This window comes from Petaurus breviceps, unplaced genomic scaffold (genome assembly GCF_028583685.1).
Source record: "Petaurus breviceps papuanus isolate PSGF00001 unplaced genomic scaffold, PetGlider_PUasm1.0 188, whole genome shotgun sequence".
Taxonomy (NCBI): domain Eukaryota; kingdom Metazoa; phylum Chordata; class Mammalia; order Diprotodontia; family Petauridae; genus Petaurus; species Petaurus breviceps.
This window is the reverse complement of record NW_027185804.1, coordinates 21,615,919-21,638,051: the sequence shown is the minus strand read 5'-3', so window position 1 is coordinate 21,638,051 and position 22,133 is coordinate 21,615,919.

The window sequence follows — 22,133 nt, the reverse complement described above, 5'->3', positions numbered from 1 at the left end:
CTCTCTCTCTCTCTCTCTCTCTCTCTCTCTCTCTCTCTCTCTCTGTCTGTCTGTCTGTCTCTCTCTCTATCTCTCTCTGTCTCTCTCCATCTCTCTCTGTCTCTCTCTCACTCTCTCTCCCTCCCTCTCTCTGTCTCTCTCTACCCTTCTTACCCACCCATGCATGCCCTGAATCAGTTTCAACTTGACTTCAACTGGAGAGAGAACAGAGACAGCTTGAGGAATTCAGTGAACTGAACATGTTGACTTGCTGTCTTTCATTCCAAAGGATGATACTTATAGGATGTACATGGTCCTGCTGTCTATAGTATTCTTTCTAATATCTCTTTGCTGGGAATTGCACCACCATCATATTTTTTGCAGAAAACTGGCTAATTAGAATGCAGTATTTTTACTGTGCTCTCCTTAAATCACTCCCCTTTAGCTGTTGAGTACTGATGAATTCATTGGAACTCCGGAGTCAAACATAAATAAACCATCAGGGTCTGGATCTTCATGGTTCTTTTTAAGAAAAGGTGAAGCAGAGCAGAGTGACTCTGAGGACTTCCACAATACTCAGAAGGCTGCATGGTGCATCAATCAGCCAATGAATAAAGTGACTGCTTTATTTATTTATTCCAGGCATTGTAGAGGATCGAGGGATACAAAGACAAAAGACAGCTAAGTTTGGGTCAAAAAACTTGGATCCGAATTTTGATTCTGCCAATTTTGAGCATGTAACTATAGGCAAATCACTTTGTTTCTCTGGGTCTCAGTTTCCCCATCTATAAAATGGAAAGGTTGGACTAACTATATTTGAGGGTCTGTTTCCGGTGTTTTCTTAATAATCACAGCACCTTTTTGTAGGATTAGATTCTTTCTGGGTCATGTAGTTTAGTCAAAGACCCATTAAATTTGTTAGTCACAGATCATTCAGTATCCCAATCCCAACTTCTCTTTAAGGACCTAAGCACTGTAAGGGAACATAGATATCATAAGGAAGAAAGTTTGAGTCAAATTATTTACCTAGAATTACAGAACTTCAGTGCTAGAAATGACATCAAAGGCCGTCTAAATCTCACCCATGCCTACATTTGAATCCCATCATCTTCTCCTAGTGGTCTAGATCTAGCTTTCACTTGTAAGACCCTCAGGGATGGGGAAATCACCACCTCTTGAAACTGCTCATTACTGTTTCCATAAAAATCTAAAGGAGAGGGATGTTACCCACCCATTGTTCTTCCCTCCACCTTCAGTCAAGCCAAACAAGTCATACAGTCATAGGTTTAGAGTTGGGAGGGAATTTAAGTCATCTATCCTAATTATCTCATTTTAAAATAGAGAGGTGAATTGATTGACCTTAGGTCATACAGGAAGTGATGGAGTTGGGATTTGAATCCAGGTATTCTAACTCTATGGGACAGCTAGGTGGCTTCATAATGCATGGAGCACTTGGCCTGGAGTCAAAAAGGCTCCTTTTCCTGAGTTCAAATCTGGTTCAGACACTCCAAATCCAAATAGCTGTGTGACCTTGGGCAAGTCACTTAACTCCATTTGTCTCGGTTTCCTCATCTGTAAAGTGAGCTGAAGAATGAAAGGGCAAACTATTCCAATATCTTTGCCAAGAAAACCCCAAATAGAGTCATGGAGGGTCAGACACAACTGAACAAAGACAAAAATTCTGACTCCATATTTGATATTCTTTCTGCTATAGCAGATTGACTATTCCTAATCTGGTCCCCCTCATCTACATTGCAGTGATTGAAGATCGTTATATGCTCTCCCCAAGTCCTTTCTTCTTTTCCAAGCTAAACACCCCCTAATTTCTTCAAGCAACCATAAAGATGGCATAGCTTGGTGGATAAACTATTCAAATCCTGCTTCAGATGCTTACTAACTGTGTGACACTTGGTAAGTCTCAGCTTCTTCATCTGAAAAATGGGGATAATACCTTCTGTATCTATCTCACAAGCTCAAAAGAGTTAATGCATGTAAAGGAAATTTTCATCCCAGAAAAAACCATAGGGATGTCTGCTATTGTTAGGAGGTCTTTACTTTTTTCCTCGAAAAAAATGTAGAACCAAGACATGACCTATGAGAATGGAACAGCCCTATACCTCTGAGCAGGCTCCCTGGTCCGCAAACATCTTTCCCAAACTGCTTGAAAAATCTCACTTCCCTTTCTCACACAGTCTGGAATTCCACTAATTAGAGATTTGTTTGGGTTAACAAGGCTCCTCTCTTAAAATGTAAATACCCTCAAGCCTTGTGGATTGGCTTATCAGCTTGCCTCTTTAACATCTGCACCAAAGGAATGAAAGTTGATGTGTGGTTAGGGTTTGGGGGGAGGGGAGATGAATTTCTGAGCCACAAACCCAGAAGAGGTGGGGAGTGTCATGGTGAAGCAGCTATGGGACCTTATGAGGGCACTAAGCACCTGGAGAATGAAGAAGGGGCCTGAGAGGTGACAAAGAATTACAGCAAGGAAAGGGAGACCAAACCCAAGTCTAAAGCCAAAAGCCTGTCTCCATGCCACCCACTAGTCAGGCTCAAAATATCTCCCTCCACAGCCTACCTAATTCTCCTTTATTAGTCCCCAACCTTTGGTCCTGTTCTTGGTTTATCCACCAAGCTATGCCTCTTCTATGGGTTCTGTCATTAAACAAAGAAGCTAATTAAGGATGTTGCTGTTGTTGCTGCTGTTGCAACAGCTGTTGTTGTTCAGCCATGTCCAACTCTTCATGACCCCATTTTGTGTTTTTCTTAGCAAAAATACTAGAGTGGCTTGCCATTTCCTTCTCCAGCTCATTTTATAGATGATGAAATTGAGGCAAACAGGGTTAAGTGACTTGCCCAGGGTCACTCAGCTAGCAAGTGTCTAAGACCAGATTTGAAATCAGGAAGATAAGTCTTCCTGATTTCAATTAAGTCTTCCTAATTCCAAGACCAGCATTCTATCCACTGCACCACCTAACTTCCCCAATATTAACATTATCTATGTTCTATTGCATGTTTATGTATTTCATTAAATATTTCCCAATTACATTTCAGCTGGAACTGCTTGTTTGACACTTCTGCCCTACAGTTATCTCCTCATCTCTCTTCTTCCTTTCACTGATTAATACCTCAAAAAAAAGTAAATTAAATTTATTGATTACACTTTCTCACCATCTATTACCTCCAGGACTCTGCAGTCTCATTTCTATCCCCATCCTCTAACTGAAACTGCCAATTTTTTAAAATTCTGAGTTTAGCAAATAAAATGAACATTTTCACATACATAGTAGAACAGAAAAAGAAGACTGAACATAAAACTCTAGCTCTCTAGTATGTATAGCTTGCTTCCCTTTGAAAGCATATAAGTACAAGCAGTAGCTTTCAAAGCTGTCCTGCTAGTTTGTGCTTCTTTCTGACTTTCCTTCTGTTCTTTTCTTTGTATTTTTTAAAATGCCACAGTGACCTTCTTTTCATTTCTTCTTTTTTGTGCTACCCTGTTTCTATCCTCCTTGTCTTCCCACAACCACCTCGATTATAAAAAGAATAAGAAAGTCCTTCCTTGTAAAATAACCAAGTAAGCAAAACAAAGTTTCACATTGGCTATGCCTGAAAATGGATGTCCCATTCTGAAATTCGAGTCCACCATGTCTCTGTAAAGGGTAGGTAGTCTCCTTCCTCAATGATCCTTTGGAATGGTAGTTGGTTGTTGAACTGATTGGAATTTTTAAGTGTTCAAAGCTGTTTTTCTTTATAATATTCCTGGTTCTACTCACTTGGCTGCATTCATTCAGGTCTTCCCAAGTTTCTCAGATCCTGTCCATTTCATCATGTCTCACAGTCCAGCAATATTCCATCATATTTATATACTATATTCTGTTTAGTTATTTTACAACAGATAGGTAGACCTTGGTTTCCAGTTATTTGTTACTACAAAAAAAAAAAAAGCTGCTATAAATAACTTCATATATATGGGCCTTTTTTCCTCTTTCTTTGGTCTCTTTGGGCTATAAGCCTAGAAGTATCATGGTTTAATCAAAGGGTGTGCAGAGATTTGTGACTTTGGGATCGTAGTTCCAAATTGTTTTTTTGGTTTGTTTTGTGTTTTTTTTTCTTTTTGGAGGGCAATTGGGGTTAAGTGACTTGCCCAAAGTCACATGGCTAGTAATTGTATCAAGTGTCTGAGTCCAGATTTGAACTCAGGTCCTTCTGATTCCAGGGCCGGTGCTCTATTCACGGCACCACCTAGCCGCCCCCTGAAAATTGCTTTCTAGAATGACTGCACCAATTCACAGCTTCACCAAAAAGGCATTAATGTGACTGTTTTCCTGCAGCCCCTCCAACAGCTGTCATTTTCCTCTTGGATCATTTTTGTCAATCTGCTGGGTAGGAACTGCTTTAACTTACATTTCTCTGATTATTAATGACTAAGAACCTTTTTTTCATATATTTATTGGTAGATTGGATTGAAATTCCACTTTTCAAGGCAGCTCATGACCTCCTTATCCCCTGAGGTCAAGGGAGCAGAAAGAACTTCTTCATGATCAGCAAGTAGCAGAGATTGGATATGAAACCACGTCAAACTGCACATGTCTGAAGCAAAATTTTATCATCTTCTTGCCACCCAAATCCATTTTTCTTTTTGTTTCCTATTTCTCTTATCATTCTTAGTCAATCAGGCTTTAGTTGATCAAGGACTGTCTCACAGAAACACAAATTCTCAGAAAAGGAAAGAACTTTCTAGTCCAACCCATACCCAAGCAGGAATCTATTCCATGACGAATCCAACAATGGGTCAACAGCCATCGCTTGTAGGTCCTTAGTGAAAGGTGCTTTCCTTCCTTGTTCAGACTGGTCTTTGGCGTCTTTCCTCCTTGCTCCATCCCTTTTTCCAATACCCTAATTAAAGTCCTTTTTACTTCATTCCTGTACTAATGCTGTAGGCTCTTAATTATTCTTCCGGCATCTAGACGCTCTTATCTCCTATTTCTGCCATAAGCCATTACCAGATTAATTTTCCTAAAGCCTCCTTTTGGTTGCATCACTCCCTTCTTTCACACTGATGACTCTGTATTGTCTAAAGTCCAAGTCCTTAGCTTGACGTTCAAGGCCTTTCTTAGCTCAGCTCTCATCTACCTTTCCAACCTTCCTCCCATTGTCATTGTTGTTCAGTAATATTCAATTCTTCTAGACCCTGTGGAGCCTACTGTTCTTGAGGTTTTCTTGGCAAGGATGCTGGAGTGGTTTGCCATTTTCTTCCATTACCCTCTACATAAGACGTTCCAGGAAATTTGGAGTGCTCATTGTCTCTTAGACATGATTGGGCTTTGACGCCTCCATTCCTTTGCTCATGCCCATCTCTACCTATAGTAGTTCTCCCCATTCTCCTAGCTTGAATGCTCATCTCCTCTGTGCTATGCTTCCTGATTGCCTGAGCCAGAAGTGATCCCTCCTTTGTAGAACACTTAATTTATTCCCCCTCTTATTACACTTTGCTTTACATTGTCATTATCTGTACATGTATCTTAACACACTCGTAGAAGCTTCTGGGGCTCCAAACCTATAGCACTGCTGGGAAGACTGAGGCAAAAGAGGCGCGGCAGCCCTGGGTGTGGACCATACTGCTCCGCTGGGATGAAAGTGGGGCATCCTAGCAGACGCTATAGAAGATGGGAGATGAGTTGAGTCAGATGGGTAGCACTTCTTCTGGAATGCCCCATATCTTATTTCTGGAACCAATACTGACCTATATCACCTTGAATCTTTACTCTTATACCCATGTGTTCTCACTCTATTGGATTCAGAGCTCAAAAAAAAAAAAAAACAAAACCTTGGTAACAAGGTAGCCCGGCTATTTGGTTTACAATTGCTTGAAATCTGATACTCTCCCCAAGAGGAAATTTTCCTTCCCCACTGAAAGATGGTCTAAGCACCAGCATGTGTCTGCTGGGACCCGAAAAGCAAGGACTGCATTTTATTTGTCTCTGTATGCCCATAGCATCTATTTCAATACCTGGCACAAAGTAAGAACTCAATAAATATCTGTTGAAAGAATTAATGCATCACAAATTAGTATATGTCAATAATACCTAACACCTGTATAGCAAAGCCCTGAAACAATAGGGAAAGATGTCCGTTCTGATGTGGAATGGGGGAAGGGAAAGCATGTGGCCCACTGTCCTCAGCCCATAGGGTTGCTCTGGGCAGCCAGCTCCATAAGGGACTGAGGATGATAAGTGGAATCACAAGAGGGTTCAGGAATCATTTATTGAATTTTCATTGTGTGCCAGGCACTGTGCTAAGCATTAGCAAAGACAAATTTGACCTGTTTTATTGGGGAGAGAGGTATTGCCTTCCCACTTTTATTCCAGATTATTATCAAGCTCTTGGCAGTTGGCCTGGTGCCCCTTCTCCCTCTAAAGCCAGCTCCTTCCAGAAGCCACTTCATACTAAAGACCCAAGTGCACCCCACTCAGATGAAAGAGTGTGGAAAAACCCAGAGTCCCCAGCAGGGAGAAATCTGTCATGGGCATTGCTCAGGAGGAAGCAGTCCGATTCTGGGTCTTTGCAGGTCATTTGGCATTACGCAGGAGAGATGGGGAGGGGAGTAGCTGGGGATGGAGCTGACAGGTAGAGAATAAAGACCAGGCAGGGTTTGTGAGCCTCATCCTCCATTAATGCTTTTGAAAGGAACAGAAAAGAACTCTGACAGCAGATAGCAAGGGCCTTCTCCTGTTTACACTTGAATTCTAATATGGATTCTGGGAATGAATCTGCAAAGAAGAAAGAGTATGAGGATAGGGGAGAAAGGGAAATAAAGAGACAGAAAGGGAGAGAAACTTTCAAGAGGCAGAAAGAGAAGAGAGAAAAAATAGAGGAGAAAGAGAAAGAGGAGGAGGAAACAGAGAAGGGAAGAGGGGAGATGGGAGAAAGAAGGAGAGAGGAGAGGAGAGAGAGAGGGAGAGGGGGATGGGGCTGGGAAAGAGGAAAGGGGATGGAGAGAGGGGAGGAAGGAGAGAGAGAGAGAGAGAGAGAGAGAGAGAGAGATTTCTCCAAGCCCAGACTGGTTGAGCTGGGGAAACACAATGCAAGAAGGGGATGTGGGATGAATCTGGGCACAGAAGCCTCAGTCTAATCAGACACATATGATACTTAATTTGAGAGAATTGTAAAAGGCCCTCAGTTGTGAGTCAGGGAATTGTTCCCAAGAGATTCAGACCCTGGGGAATGAAGCTGGCTCCACTTGCCTGAAAGAACTCCAGGCCAGGTTTGTGCCAGGCCCCAAATGGAAGAATTGTGCAGCCTGCTGCTGTTTCTATTTTTAAGTGTCCTTGGGTGAGCTTATGGTCTCTGGGAGCCCCCTGACAAAAATGACTCCCCAAACACTTTCAACTTTTTCATATGCTTGGGAATGCCTGCTCCCATGACTTTAATTTCACTCTCCTTAGACTCTTCAATATGAGAAAAACGGAATTGCAAAAAGAATTTGCTTTCTTTCTAGCTTTTCACAACCTAGTCCACCCCCATTTTTCAGGTCTTCTTTCACTTTAATATTTCCCCCTCCCATCCCTACCACTATATGTCCTTTGATCCAGTGACAATGGCCTCCTGACTATTATGCAAGCAAGACCCTGGGCTCCCTGCATTGTCTCTGGTGAGTCCCTATACTTGGAATACTCTCCTTCCTCATTCCCACCTGGCTTCCTTCAAGTCCCAACTAAAACCCTATCTTATGCAGAAACCCTTTCCCAACCCCTCTTTATTAATAATTATTTCCTATTTATTTTGTATATAGTTTGTACATATCTACTTGCTTATTGTCTCCTGTTAGATTGTTAGCCCCTGGAGGGCAAGGACTGCTTTTTGTCTGTCTTTGTATCCACATGGCTTAGTATAGTGCCTGGTACATTGTAGGTATGGAATAAAGACTGATTGATTGACATTGTAAGAGGGGAAGACAATATGCAAAGGAGAGACTGGGAGGAGAGACCAGTGGTGCACATTGTAAATGTGGTGTGGGGACCATTGTAAATGGTCAGTAATTGAAGTAGATACCTGGCTCCAGGCAAGGTAAAGTGAAAGCTTACTTAGCAGAGCCCAGTGTCCCAGAGACAGAATCCAAGAGTTTCAGAGAGAGGAGAATATGGAGGATGAGGAATTTAGGGGTTAAGAATGCAACTGCAAAGAAATCACTTTTCAGAAACCCTTGCTAAGTGGAAAAATTGGGGAAGTTGCTTGGATTTTCACCACCAGCAATCCATTTGTTTCAGATCAGCACCAAGAGGACACAGGAAGAGAAAACAAGAATGGGTCATAATCAGCACCATTAAAGAGATTATACACATCAGTGAGAGTACAAATTGAGAGAAGCAGGAAAATGTCAGTTACAAATACAAATGTCTATAAGGAATTTTCCAGGAGAAAAGTCATCTAACTGGTACATTAATTGTCAATCATACCGCTTAGTGAATTTGTGGTACTTCTAAGCAAAGTACTTTCAGGTGAACTACCTGCTAGTAAGGAAATTCTCCATGAAGAGAAGGTAATCTGAGACTTGGTTGGGAATACTGCTTCTCCCTTTGACTCGGGACATTTCTTTACCACCCTAACTTAAAGTGAACATTAGTTTGGAAGCCAACCCTAAAGATAATTCAAAGCTCAAAAGCTGGGAAGGGCCTCAAAGACTCATTTAGAGTGGAAGAAACGGAAGGCCAGAGAGGTTGAGATTTGTCTAAAGTCACACAATAGTTGAGTGTCAGAGGGAAGATTTGAAACTGGATCCTCTGAAACCTGAAGCAGTGCACATTTCCCTGTAACAGGGGATTGAAAAAACAATTAAATAATTATAATGATGTAAAATGTCAAGGCTGTTGAATGAAGAAAATCGATACAACTGGGATAAGAAGAGAAACCATCAATTTAGGATAAATCTCTGCATCTAATACCCTTCCTAAGGGTCTGATATCTATGTTACAGGGAACTAATATAAATATTTGAATCCAAGAGCCATTTCCCAATGGACAAGTGGATGAACAAACAACTATCAAAAGAAGAATTGCAAACTATTAATAACTGTGTGAAAATTGCTCCAAATCATGACCAAAACCCACATTGGTGGCCAGAGACTCAACCTCAGTAGCAAGTGGTGATAGCAATGATTCTTTAGACTTAGGCATGTTCAGAATCACCATGTCTCAGAGATGGAAGTAACCTCAGTGGTCTAACCTCAGCCCGACCAAGAATCCTCTATACAGTTCATCTAACAAGTGGTCGGCTGGCCTTTACTTAAAGATGTCCAGTGAAGGAGAAGGTCATGCATTCCATTTGGGGCTGGCTCTATTCATGAAGAAGCTTTCTCCTACATGGAACTGAAATTTGCTGTCTTTATGACTTGTACCTGCTGCTCCCAGTTCAAATCCTGAATTTTGCAGGAGGCCTTTTCTAGTCTGGTCCCCCTCCCCCTCCAGTTACTAAGACCCTCCCCTTCCAGGTGCTGTACTTGGCTATTTGCATATTGTCTCCCCCATTAAAAAGTAAGTTTCTTGAGAGCAGGGACTATTTTTGCCTTTCCTTGAAGCCCCAGTGCTGAACAGAATACCTGGATCATAGCAAAGACTTGATATGCTTTGTTTGTCTGTCTATCCATCTATCTATTTACCTATAACCATTATCTAGTTACCCGTTCATCTATCTGCATATATTTTGTACATATTTTTCTGTGTACATGTTCTCTTCCTCCATTAGAATATAAGCTCTTTAAAAGTAAGGACTGTTTTATTTGTGTATATACTTAGCACAACGTCTGGTCCATAATAAGTATTAATAAATGATTGTTGACCAACTGTCCAGGTCTTCCTCAAAATATTGCTGTCGTTGTTACAGTGTTGGATGGTCTTTGGGGTCCCCAAGATGCTGTGATTCTATGAGCAGGCTAGTAGCTGGTAGGAGGAGAGTGAGACAGAGTTATCTAGAAGTAAGTTGCTTCTTACATTACGTTAGTCAGTCAGTCAATAAACTTTGAAGCCTTAACACTGCCTGCTCATTGTGCTGAGCACTAGGGAATGGATGCTTTTTGAGGGCAGGGAAAGCATTTTTTGTATACCCAGAACTTATCTCCAGCCCAGCATAGAATGAGCCTTAATAAATACTTCTTGTTAAAATACACAGGATTACAAAGGAAACAAATTGTGCTGAAATACAGTTATCAAAAAATATTTTTAAGAAGTTCTCAAATCCATTGTATCTCCTTCAAAGTCCCCATTTTACAAATAAGAAAACTGAGGCTCAGAAAAAGGAAATGAGGGGTGGCTAGCGGCACAGTGAGTAGAACACCTGCCCTGTAGTCAGGAGGACTTGAGTTCAAATCCAGACTCAGACACTTAACACTTACTACCCATGTGACCTTGGGCAAGTCACTTAACCTCAATTGCCCTGCCCTCCCCCTCCAAAAAAAAAAAAAAAAAAAAAAAAAAAACAAAAAAAAAAAAAAAGAAAGAAAGAAATGGTTTGTCCACGGTCCTCCAAGAAGCAGAATGATCTAGAAGGCTCAATTGGGAGTCAAGAGGACCTGGATTCAAATCCTGTCTTTAGATACTCTCTATATGACTGGGCAACTCACCCACTTCTTGGTGCCTCAGTTTCCTCTTCTGTAAAAAGAGGGGGTTAGATTCAATGGCCCTCCTGGCTCTGAATCTATAATCCTATGATTCAAGACTTTTGACTCTCAATCCAGGGATCCTTTGACTGGCCCCTCACTTATCCTTATCTTTCTCCTAAAAGTTTAGGGCAAACACAATCAGTCAGTTAGCGTAGAATTCCTTCTCTAGAGTTCTCCTACAAAGCCTCATTTAGAATCACGAAGATGGCCTTTAGCTCAAAGGCTATGCCAGGGAATGGGAAGATTTGACAAATCCTACCAAGTCATACAGTCTTCTAGGATGGACTGGCAAAGGTCTTGTGGGATGAAGAAGTCTAGATCAGAACATTAAGAGGACTGACCTAAGAGTAATAACTCTTTATTTCTTCACTCTTTCCTCTTCCTTTTTTCCTCCTTCTTTGCTTCCCTCCTTCCTTCTTCTTTCCTTCCTTCCTTCTTACCTTCCTCCCTCCCTCCCTCATTCCCTCCCTCTCTCACTCTCCTTCCAATTTCCTTCTTTCCTTCCATTCTTTCTCTCTTTCTTCCACCTATCCTTCCTTCCTTTCCTTCTTTCTTTCTCTCTTTCTTTCTTTCCTTCTATATTTGTTGTTTGATTGTATTTTTCACCAGAGTGACCTACTACAGCACATAAGAGTTACAAACTACCAAGGCAAAAGGAAGTATTCAGACTGATAAACTAGCTAATCTCCTTAAGTGTCAAAGTAATTGAAAGTTCCATTGAATGTGCTTCACAAAATAAAGATTCATTTGTTTGTGGAATTAAGTAGCATTACTGTAAAATTGATAACCATCAGTGACTTCCCTATTTTCCCTGAAACAAAGCCTAAGTAACTTCTGAGATATGTGATAGGTGAAAGTATGGCAGCGGGGCCAAAATGTTATACCAAGAAAGAGTGCAGTCAATTCAAGTTAAAATCTTAGTTCACAATAAATATGCATTTCTCCTTTGAATTAAGACTGATTTTTTTAAACCTATGATTTTCTTTTCTCAATGACAGAACTGTAACTAGGGTAAGTAAGATTGTGCTCCCAGAGCACCATATTTAAGAGAAGTTACCTTTAGAGAGTGAAGATGGTACTTGAACTCCCCAAATGATATTCACAGAACCCGAGAATTGGAAATACTTCAGTGGCCATCTCATCCAAGTGTACATTATGGGAATTCCCCACTACAACATACCAAAGAAGCTGTCATCCAGCCTCTCCTCAAAGATTTGCCAGAATGGGGAACTCACTATCTCTCCAGACAACTCACTACGATTTTGTATAGCTCTAATTGTTGGGAAATTTTTTCCTGACATCAAGCTTAAGTTTGCCTCTCAGCAGCTTCCCCATTGCTCCCAGTTCTAACCTCAGGGGTAAAATAGAAAGAAGGCTAGTCACTCTTCCAATAGCAGCCCTTCAAACACTTGAAGAAACACTTGTTCCCCCCTCCCCAAGTCTTCTGTTCTCTAGGCTAAACATGTCCATTTCCTTCAACCAATCCACTCCAGTAACACAGAAGCAACAGAGTTTAGTGCCTAGTTAATCATAATAATTAGTTAAAATAGGAAGCCACCAGGTGTCTGCTGGCATGAACTCCTCCCCCACCCCACTACAGGTGGAAAAATTCCTAGCTACAGCTCAGCTCAAGAACAGCAAGCCGTTCAGAGCAGAATTAAAGCTCACACAGAGAAAATGGTCTTCTATGACATCCAGCAGTCAGAATAACCCTGGTCCATTACAGAGAGTTAGGTTGTTATCTCTTTGACCATTCTCACATCAATCCATCCATCAACAAATTAGAGATGGCTTGGAGCCACTTACCTTGAGTGCCTGGCCCTGATCCCTGTCACTGGGGGTAAATAAACATCGACTTTACGCCGAGTTTCCATATTTAACCATGGTTAAGTAACTGTGGATACTTTCATTTTACATGACATTTGCACCATGAGCTTTTAAAATTAGAAACAGCCTTACAGCTCTTCCACGGACACAGGAAAGCCCAGTTCATTCTGGTCCTGAATTTCAGTTTCATTTCCAAGAAGGGAGATACAAATGGAGTTCCACTGAGTTCAAGAATCACTCACAACCTATTACAAGAGGAGAAGGGCAGCATAGTTGTATTTTTATTTCAAAAGGTCAGTGTCTAATGTAAGAGCTGTAACATATCAATAATGGATGAAATACATAAATGATATATCAAAGTCAGGGGGGAAAATTGGACCTTTGAAAAAAAACAGAAAAAACCTTTACCTTTGAGCTGAGAATTCATGATTTCAAGCCTAGGGACCAGTTCATCATTGGATGAAAAGAACCATAGATGTGAATTTAATCACATATTCTCCAAGAGCTAATTAATGAGCAAGCACCCAGATTGTTTTATAATTTATGAAGTTTTTCACACCAGGAATGGTAAGCTCAAGTCTGAAATCCCTGCTACAAGGGAGGCCCAGGCTTGTGGATCACTTAAGCTCAGGAGTTCTGAGTTGCGATGAGCTAAGCCAATCAGGTGCTGGATAAACCAAGTGTGGTACCAATATGGGGTCCCCCAGGAACAAGGGGAGTGCCAGGCTGCCTGAGAAGGGATGAAGCTGTCAGTGATACATAACATAGGTAAGGTCAAGGTGTTTCATTCTATCATTACCAGTAAAGGGGAAGAAAACAAGATTTAGAGTCAAAAGACCTGGATTCAATTCTTGGCTCTGACATTGGGTCTATAATACGTTATAACACATATTCATATGGGTTTTTTGTGCCCATCCGGTGGTAGAACCTTCTGAGCTCACACTGGAGATAGGAGATGGAGAGTCATGTCTGGGGAAAAGAAGATCATTTTTTTCCCCTGAATTGTAGAGTACCGAGAGGAAACTAATGTATAATTAGGCTGGAAAGGTAGATTGGAGTCAGGTTTCAAAAGACTTTACATGCCAAATAGATCAACCAGTTGGACACAATACACCTTGACCCCAATGTAGTGATGTCATTTTGGTCCCCTTCGAGCACAAAGGACACCAACCAATTTTTGGGCCATACTCTCTGGACTCAGGATTTCTTATCTGTAAAATGGGGTCATAGCTTTTTTATGACCTCCCTCACAGGATTGATCAGAAGGAAAGTGGTTTCTAAAGCTTAAAATACTGTAAGAATAGATGCCAATTGTCATTGGTGGGTGTGGCCAAACACAAATAAATTAACAGAACACCTGCTAACCAAGTTTATCTTTATCCCAGCATCCCCACCTAAAGCCTCTCCTTACTTCAATACACCTTCTACATAGCCACCAAAGAGATTTTCCGAAAGCACAGGTCTGGCCACATCCTTCCCTATTCAATAAACTCTAATGGTTTCTGATTACCTCTAGAATCAAACACAAACACCTCTATTTGGAACGTAAAGTCTTTTGAAACCTGACTCCAACCTACCTTTCCAGCCTTATTATACATTAGTTGCCTTTAGGTATTCTACAATTGAGAGAAAGAGAGATCTTTTCCTCAAATATGATACTCCATCTCCCACCTCCATGCCTTTGCATTGTCTATGTTCCATGACTGAAATTCACTCCTTCCTCACCTTTGCCTCTTAGAATTTCTTTCAATACTTAGTTCAAGTTTCGACTCCTCTAAATCAGCCTACTCGGCTGCTAGTGATTCACCCACCAAACTGACTTGTATTTAATTGGGTTATATTTTTATATGTATGTATTGTCTACCTTGATATAAGCTCCTCGAGAGTAGGGACCATTTTATTTCTGTCTTTGTACCCCTAACACTTAGCACGGTGACTAGTACGTAGTAGGAGCTTAATGAATCCCTACTGATCAGTTTATTTTTATTTTATTATTATTTATCACTCCCTCCAAAGGCACCAAAAGGTTAAAATAACTATAGTTTGTGTAACTTAGGAGGATTCACATGAAGAGACCATTTCCAAGGTATGCTGGGGCTTTAAAACCAAAATCCTGGACTATTTTGTGGCAACCACTCTTGACTGGAGAGATCTGGGTTGGGGTTGTCTTGCCCATTTGGGTCAGACTATCCTCCCTCCTCCCTCTATCTATCTCCTGGGCATCCATAGGTTGGAACGAGAAGCCTAGGAATTGCCAGTTCACCAGCCAATGAATGTGAAGCATTTACTATGTATCAGGTGGGGGGCTAAGTCCTAGGGAGACTAAGAATACGAATATATAAGAATATGAGACTGATTCTATGGCTGCCTAGATGGGAAATTCCACTGGAGATGAGGCAAGGATGGTGAACTTGAAGTGTGAGATTGTGGGGTCCCCGGCTACGAGGACAGCACTTGGGAATATCGGAGGTAACTGAGACAAGCCTTGGGGGTTCATTTGGTAATCACTGGAGGAGTGACAGTTATCTATTCAGGAATTCAGAATAGGGCAGTCCTGCAGATGCCATGCACGACTGTATTTCACTACTTTCTAACTGTAATATGAAGGTGAAATGAGTGATAGCTCCCCTCTGCCAATGGCTCCAGGGATTTCATTCCCTTGGCAAAAGTGGCACTGTGGACTGAATTGGGAGCTCAGACCTCACCAGAATCGGCCGACTGCCAGCTGCTCGGGAAGCCCTTTTATCTATCTTTTTTATTCCAATTTCATGCACTAAAATGCTTTAAACTATAATGTGAGTGTGTTTTCCTTGTGGGCCACCCACTAAGGTGGGAAGGAGATAAGAATCTTAATGGGAAATAGGGCACGAGCTATAGTTGGAGATTTTCCCAGGGAGGCAGCATGACCCAGAGGATAGAGAACCATCCTTGAAGCCAAGAACAGTTGGGTCCAATCCTGTCTCCGATGTGTGACCCTGGACAAATCACTTAACTTCTCAATGCTCTAGTCTAGTCAACTAGGTTTACAACTCTCCAACTTTTAAAAATGTCTATCCCTAATAGTAGAGGGAATTTCCTTGTCTGGGAATGCCCTGTGCCAATGAAATCACAGGTTGAATCCTTACCTCTCCAGTTTTGGGTCAGTCAAATAAATCAATCTGTTATAAATTAGAGAAAGAAAGAGACAGAAAGAAAGGAAGGAAGGAAGGAAGGAAGGAAGGAAGGAAGGAAGGAAGGAAGGAAGGAAGGAAGGAAGGAAGGAAGGAAGGAAGGAAGGAAGGAAGAGGAAGGAAGTAAAGAAGGAAAGAAGGGGGAAAAGGTAAAGATAATTTAACATTTTATACCTTATATCAAAGATTCTTAACACACTTTTGTGTCCTGGACCCCTTTGGCAGTTTGTAGAAGCCTATGGACCCCTGTTCTGAATATTTTAATGAATAAAATGTAGGATTATAAAGAAAACCAATGATTCTGAAATAAAATTGTCAAAAAAAATTTTAAGCTTATAGACCCCAGGTTAAGAACCACTGTACTAGACTAAGTTGAGAGGAGCCTGGAACAAGGAAAGGGGTAGGAGCTTCTACATATAAGAGAGTGCCCTATAATACTTGCAACAACACCAGCAGCCCCTTACAGCTAGAGGATACCTGACCTAACCACCCTTTACAAATACATTATGAATATCTAAAAGAGGTAGGTAAAAATAAAATACTGAACAGGTAAATATTTAACAACTGGCTTTCAGGAGGAGGGGAATATATACCATGCCACATTTTTTCAGTTTATTCTGTATCTTTCACATTTTATCCATCACTTTAAGTCTAGACAATCAGCAAAATTCAATGGGAATTGAATTCAGTGGATCAATCAATCCCTAATTCATTTTATTTGCTTATTTCCAAGGCTTAAATGCTCACACTAAAAATTTACAATCAGCTCCTGAGAGTTAGTTGAAGCTAGTTCCAGCAGCACTCTCTGTGCTAAGAGAAGTCTAAGAAGGGAGAGGTTGCTACTAGCTGGCGGACTGAGAGATGGCATCTTGGAGCCTGTGAATCAGGCTTGGGATGAGTGGGAATTTTACCAATAGACAAAGGTGAAGACACAAAAAATAGCATGCGCAAAAGTACAGAGGTAGGAAATGTGTGGTGAGGGGAAGGTTGCATAGGAAGGTGAGTAGTTCGGGAAGCCTGAAGTGCTGAAAACATGGAACAGAATATGAGAAAAAGCTAGAAAAGGAAGGCAGAGCTAAATTGTGAAGGGTCTTTATGAAAGATGAAAGAGATATTAATAATGTAGAGCGTTAAGGCTTCCAAATCACTTTACAAATATCATCTAAGTTTATCCTCACAACCCTGCAAGGTAAGTGCTATCATCATCATCCTAATTTACAGATGGGGAACCTGGGCCTGGGAGAGGTTAAATGACTCACCCAGAGAGTCACCCAGCTAAGTAAGTAGTCTGAGGCAGCATTTAAACTCAGGTCTTCCTGCCTCTACTCCGCCATTCTCTGCACTTGCTGCCTATGCACCAGACATTATACTAAGCCCTGAAAAAGAAAAAAAAAAAAAAAAAGACAAAATGGAAAATAATCCCTGACCTCAAGGGAAATGAATAAGTATTTATATAGAACCCACTATTCTAAGTGCTTTTACAAATATTTCATTTGATCCTCAGGACACCCCTTGGGAGGTAGGTGCTATTGTTATCCCCATTTTATAGATGAGGAAACTGAGGCAGATAGAAGTTAAATGACTTGCCTAGGGTCACACACCTAGTAAGACAGACTAAGTCAGATGCCTAGTAAGTGTCTGAGGTCAGATTTGAACTCAAGGTTTCCTGATGGCAGGTCCAAAGCTCTATTCACTTGGCCACTAATTACCTCTCTCAAGGAGTTTATTGACTCCTGGAGAGATACAAAATGTAAACAGATGCATATATACATGATAATTTGGAAAGGAGTGGAGATTAAGGAAGCCAGGAAAAGCCTATATAGATGGTCCTTGAGCTGAGCCTTGACCAAAGCCAGAGATTCTAAGAGGTGGGAGGTGAGGAGAAGCCTGGGCAAATGCGTGGAGGTGGGAGAAGGAAATCCAGATTTAGGGAACTGCAAACAAGGTCAAAGAAGAATGGTGTAGGTTCTTCATTCTTCCATTCTTCCTCATCAAAATTCTTTAAGATTTCCAATTAGAATCAATCGTTAGTAAGCCTTCAATTAGTGACTTGGCAATAAAACAGATGGGGGTGGGCAGGGAATATTCAGGAAAATCTCTCCAGAAGTCACAAGATAATCTCTTTTCATTTAAAAAATACTTATTAGCTCATTATACCCACAAGGTCATTTCATTTTGGATTGCCTCACAGCATCAATTTACATTTCTATGCCACTGAAATTGAGAAAATGACATTCAGACTATCTTCAATGCAGACACCATAGTTTTACAGTGACTGAAAAACTATGATCTGTTTCTTCTTACATTTAAGCATTCAGGCAAATAAGGGTGTGGGAAGGAAGAACCACACTGAGACATTCTAATGGTAAATGGGCACTGCCTAGGGACAGTGCCAAGGCATTGAAATGGTGTTCCCTGTAATACAAAAGGTGGATGGACAGGTTGACCAGGTGGTTTAGCTGGCAAAAAAATTTCAACCAGTGACACAGGACAATTTCTAGAATGGATCAATTGGTCAATAAGAAATAATTTTGTCCTTAGCAGGTGCCAGGTTCTGTTAACACTGAGCATACAAAGAAAGGCAAAAGAAAAAGTCCCTGCCTTCAAAGAATTTACATTCTAATGGGGGAGACCACATGCCCACAAATTGATACATATAAGAAAAATACGGAGTAGATGGAAGACAGACTCAAAGGAAAGGGTATTAGCTATTGGGGGACCAAGAAAGGTCTCTGGCAGAGAGTGGCACTTGAGATGAGTATTAAAAGAAGCCAATGGTTTGAAGACAGGTGAGGAGGGAGGGCACTCTAGACAGGGGAGACATCCAGTACAAGAGCATGGAAATTGGAAATGGAATGTCATGTAAGCAACAGCAAGTCATATGCTAGGATGCTAACAGAAAGGATAGCTAAACCCTTTTGTTCTCTGTTGTGCACTTTTTACTTTATTTTTCCCTTCCCTCCCCCACTGTACCCCAAAGAAGGCTACAATTAAACATGAAGATTATCTATCTATCTATCTATCTATCTATCTATCTATCTATCTATCTATCTATCTATCTTTACCTAGATATCTATAAACTTGTACATATATACGCATATACACTCATTCACATATATGTAAGACCATATTATGCTTACTTCCTCCTATCATCTGTTTCTCTGAAGGAGGATAGCATCTTCCTTCATAATTCCAAGTCTTTACGTGTTTTTCTAAATCAACCAGCTCATCATTTCCTACACCACAACAGTATTCCAACCCAATCATATCCTATCTGAGAGATTGTCTATAAGAGTTTTTCCCCCCAGTTTATGCATTCCTTCTGTTCTTGGCTACATAGGTTTATTTATACAAGAAAATTTCAATTTAAAATAATTGAAGTGATCTTTTTTACACTTCAACAATGCTCTTATCTTATAATGTAGTTTAAGGTCTGATACTACTGAATCTACTTCCCTTACATCTTTTTTCCTGATTTCTTTGGAGTTCCTGACCTTTTGTTCTTCCAAATGAACTCCAGTAAAATATTTTTAAGTAGTTTAATTGGAATGGCATTAAATAAATAGATTACTTAGGTAAAATCATAATTTTAAAAGTTATATTGGCTTTACCTATGCATAAACAATAAATATTACTTCAATTATTGAGATCTGAGTTTATTTGTATAAATAGTATTTCATGTTTTTGTTCATATAGTTCCTGTGCCTATTTTAGCAGTTATACACTCTGGTATTTTATCCTGACAAGGTATTTTAAATGGTCTAAAATAACATTGAATAAAATTGCCGACCCATAATGTAGTTTTTCTATTTCTCACTTTTGATTAAATCTATTATAACTTTAACTTTTTCTGAGATTATGATTACCACCCCTGCTTTATTTACATACTAAATTCTACTCTTGCACTTTATTTTTACCTTTGTCTGTATCTCTCATTTTTGTAATGTTTCCTGAAAGCAACATGTTGTTGAAATCAAATTTTAATCTGCTATCCAGTTCCATTTTATGAGTAAATTTGTCCCATTCACATTCTAAGCTACAATTACTTATTGTGTATTTTCCTCCTTCCTACTTTTCCTCACCATCGTTCTCACACTATTTACTCTATCCCTCCTCACTCCTCTGCTTCACTTCTACCTCCTACCTTGCCCTCCTATTCCTTAACCTACCAACCCTTCTGAGTCCCTCCCTTATCCTCTTCCCTTGCCCTCTTATTTCTTTCTGAGTTTAAAAGACTTTTCTACCTTTCTAGATATATATGGTATTCTCTCTTTAAACCATTCCCAATAAGAATAAGTTTCCAGCACTACTCATCCTCCCAGCTACTAGCTTCTTCTGTACCACTTTTTCCCCTTTATGCCTCATTTGTATTAGATAATTACTCCTTTTTATCTCTTCCTACAGTTTTTTTTTTAGAATTATCCCATCATACTCAGCTCAGCCCATGACTTTCTTTCAAACTACCCAAATAACAATGACAATCTTAACAGTACTTCTATTATTTTTACATATATAAAGTAAACAATTTGACCATATTGAGTCCCTTATAATTGATCTTTACCATTTACCTTATTTTTTTCCCTGGGTATGTATTTTAAATTTCCCCTTAAGTTCTGGGGGTTTGTCACAAAAACCTGAAAGTCTTTGAGTTCATTAAATATCCATCTTTTTTGTTCAGGATTGTACTTAACTTTGCTAGGTGTTACCCTTGATGATATTCCCAGCTGTTTTGCTCTGTGGAATATGGTATTATAAGACCTATAGTCCTTCTACGTAGTAACTACCAGGTCTTGTGTAATCCTTATTATAGCTCCATGTTATTTTAATTGTTTTTTCTAGTTGTTTTCAATATTTTCTCAACCTAAGAACTTAGAAACTTGGCTATGATATTCCTGTAAGTTTTCCTCCTGAAATCTCTTTTGGGTGGTGAGCAATGAATTTTTTAAAAAATTTCTACTATGTCTTTTAATTTCTTCTATGTCATCAACTTCCTCTTGCCCAGTTCTAGTTTTCAAGGTAATATTTTCTTCCTTAAATTTTTTATTCTCTATTTTCAGTTGGCTGATTTTCTTTTCATAATTTTCTTTGTTTTTTTTTTGGATTGTTCTTATTTTTTTATTTTTCCCTCAATCTCTCTCATTTCATTTTTAAAGTCCTTTTTAAATTCTTCCAAGAACTCTTTTTGTGCATGGGACCATTTGACATTTGTCATCAAAAAAAAGGAGTGTCTTTTTTTAGCTCTATTATCTTCCCCTGAATATGAACCTAGACCTTCTCTATTCCCATAGTAACTATCTAGGGTTCTTTCTCCTTTGCTTACTCATTTTTATTTACTTTTTGTTTTGTTTTTGGCAGCTATTAGTCTAATCAAGATGTAGTTTTGAGGCATGGGGAATGATGCCCCAAGTCTCAGGTCTTTCTTACTGTTATTTTCTGAGGTCTGTCTCAGGGTCCGGTCTACTCTACTCCTAAGCCACAGGGCCACCAGTCCCACTGTCCCACAAATGATCTTGGTCCCTGTGGTCTCTCTGGTGGCTGCAAACTCTAGCTGCCTTCTCTTCCCTAGAAGTGAAACTGAGGGGCTCCACTCTTCTGCAAGTGCCTACAGTCAGCAGAGTCTCCACCCCTCTGCTACTATGTGCTAGTCCCTTCTCCCCATAGCCATAGCCCAAGATGCTCCTGCTCAACACATCTGTGCTTGTTGGTCCCTTGACAATGGAAGGTCCTCCAGTCTTCTCCTCAGTGGTCAGACCACTACAATTAGTGAGATGAAAGTTTCTAAGGCTGAGGTTCCCTCCCAACCTCAGCTGCCCTGAGGGCTTATTGCTTGTTGATTCAGAAGTGTCTTCCTTTAGGTATTTGCATTTCACAAAAGCCAAACCTTGACCCCTGGAGGCTGGGTCTTTCCTGGGGTCTTCTCAAAGTGCCTTAGGAGAGCAATTGCTTTACCGGTGTTTATTTCTACTGCTCTGAGGCAACATTCTATCCTTTTTTCAGGGAGGAAATTTGGAGAGCCAAAAGTTTTTTGACCTATTCCACCATTTTCCCAGAATCCTCTCATAAATAATTTTTGTAAAAAGGGATAATCCCAGCCCCTTAGGAGTTCATATTTTACTGAGATGATACAACATACTTTCTAGTAAATAAATACAAGACCATTTGAGCTGGGAGAGTAGAAGAACCAGGGAAGATTTCAAGGGGGAAGAATGACAGTTTTGTTTCCCACAAACCCCTGAAGATTTGCTGTAATGAAGAGATGATATTCTGGGTTCATAGTTCACAATGACTGTTCTCCCTGGGCTTCTCTATTTATCCAGGATCATAAATTGGTAGCAAAATGTAGATCTTTAAGGGATCCAAAATATCATCTAGCCCAATTTATCACCCAGAACAGAAGGTCTAGGTCAGGGGTAGGGAATCTGCAGCCTCAAGGCCACATGTGGCCCTCTAGGACCTCAAATGTGGTCCTTCAACTGAATCCAAACTTCACAGAACAAATCTCCTTA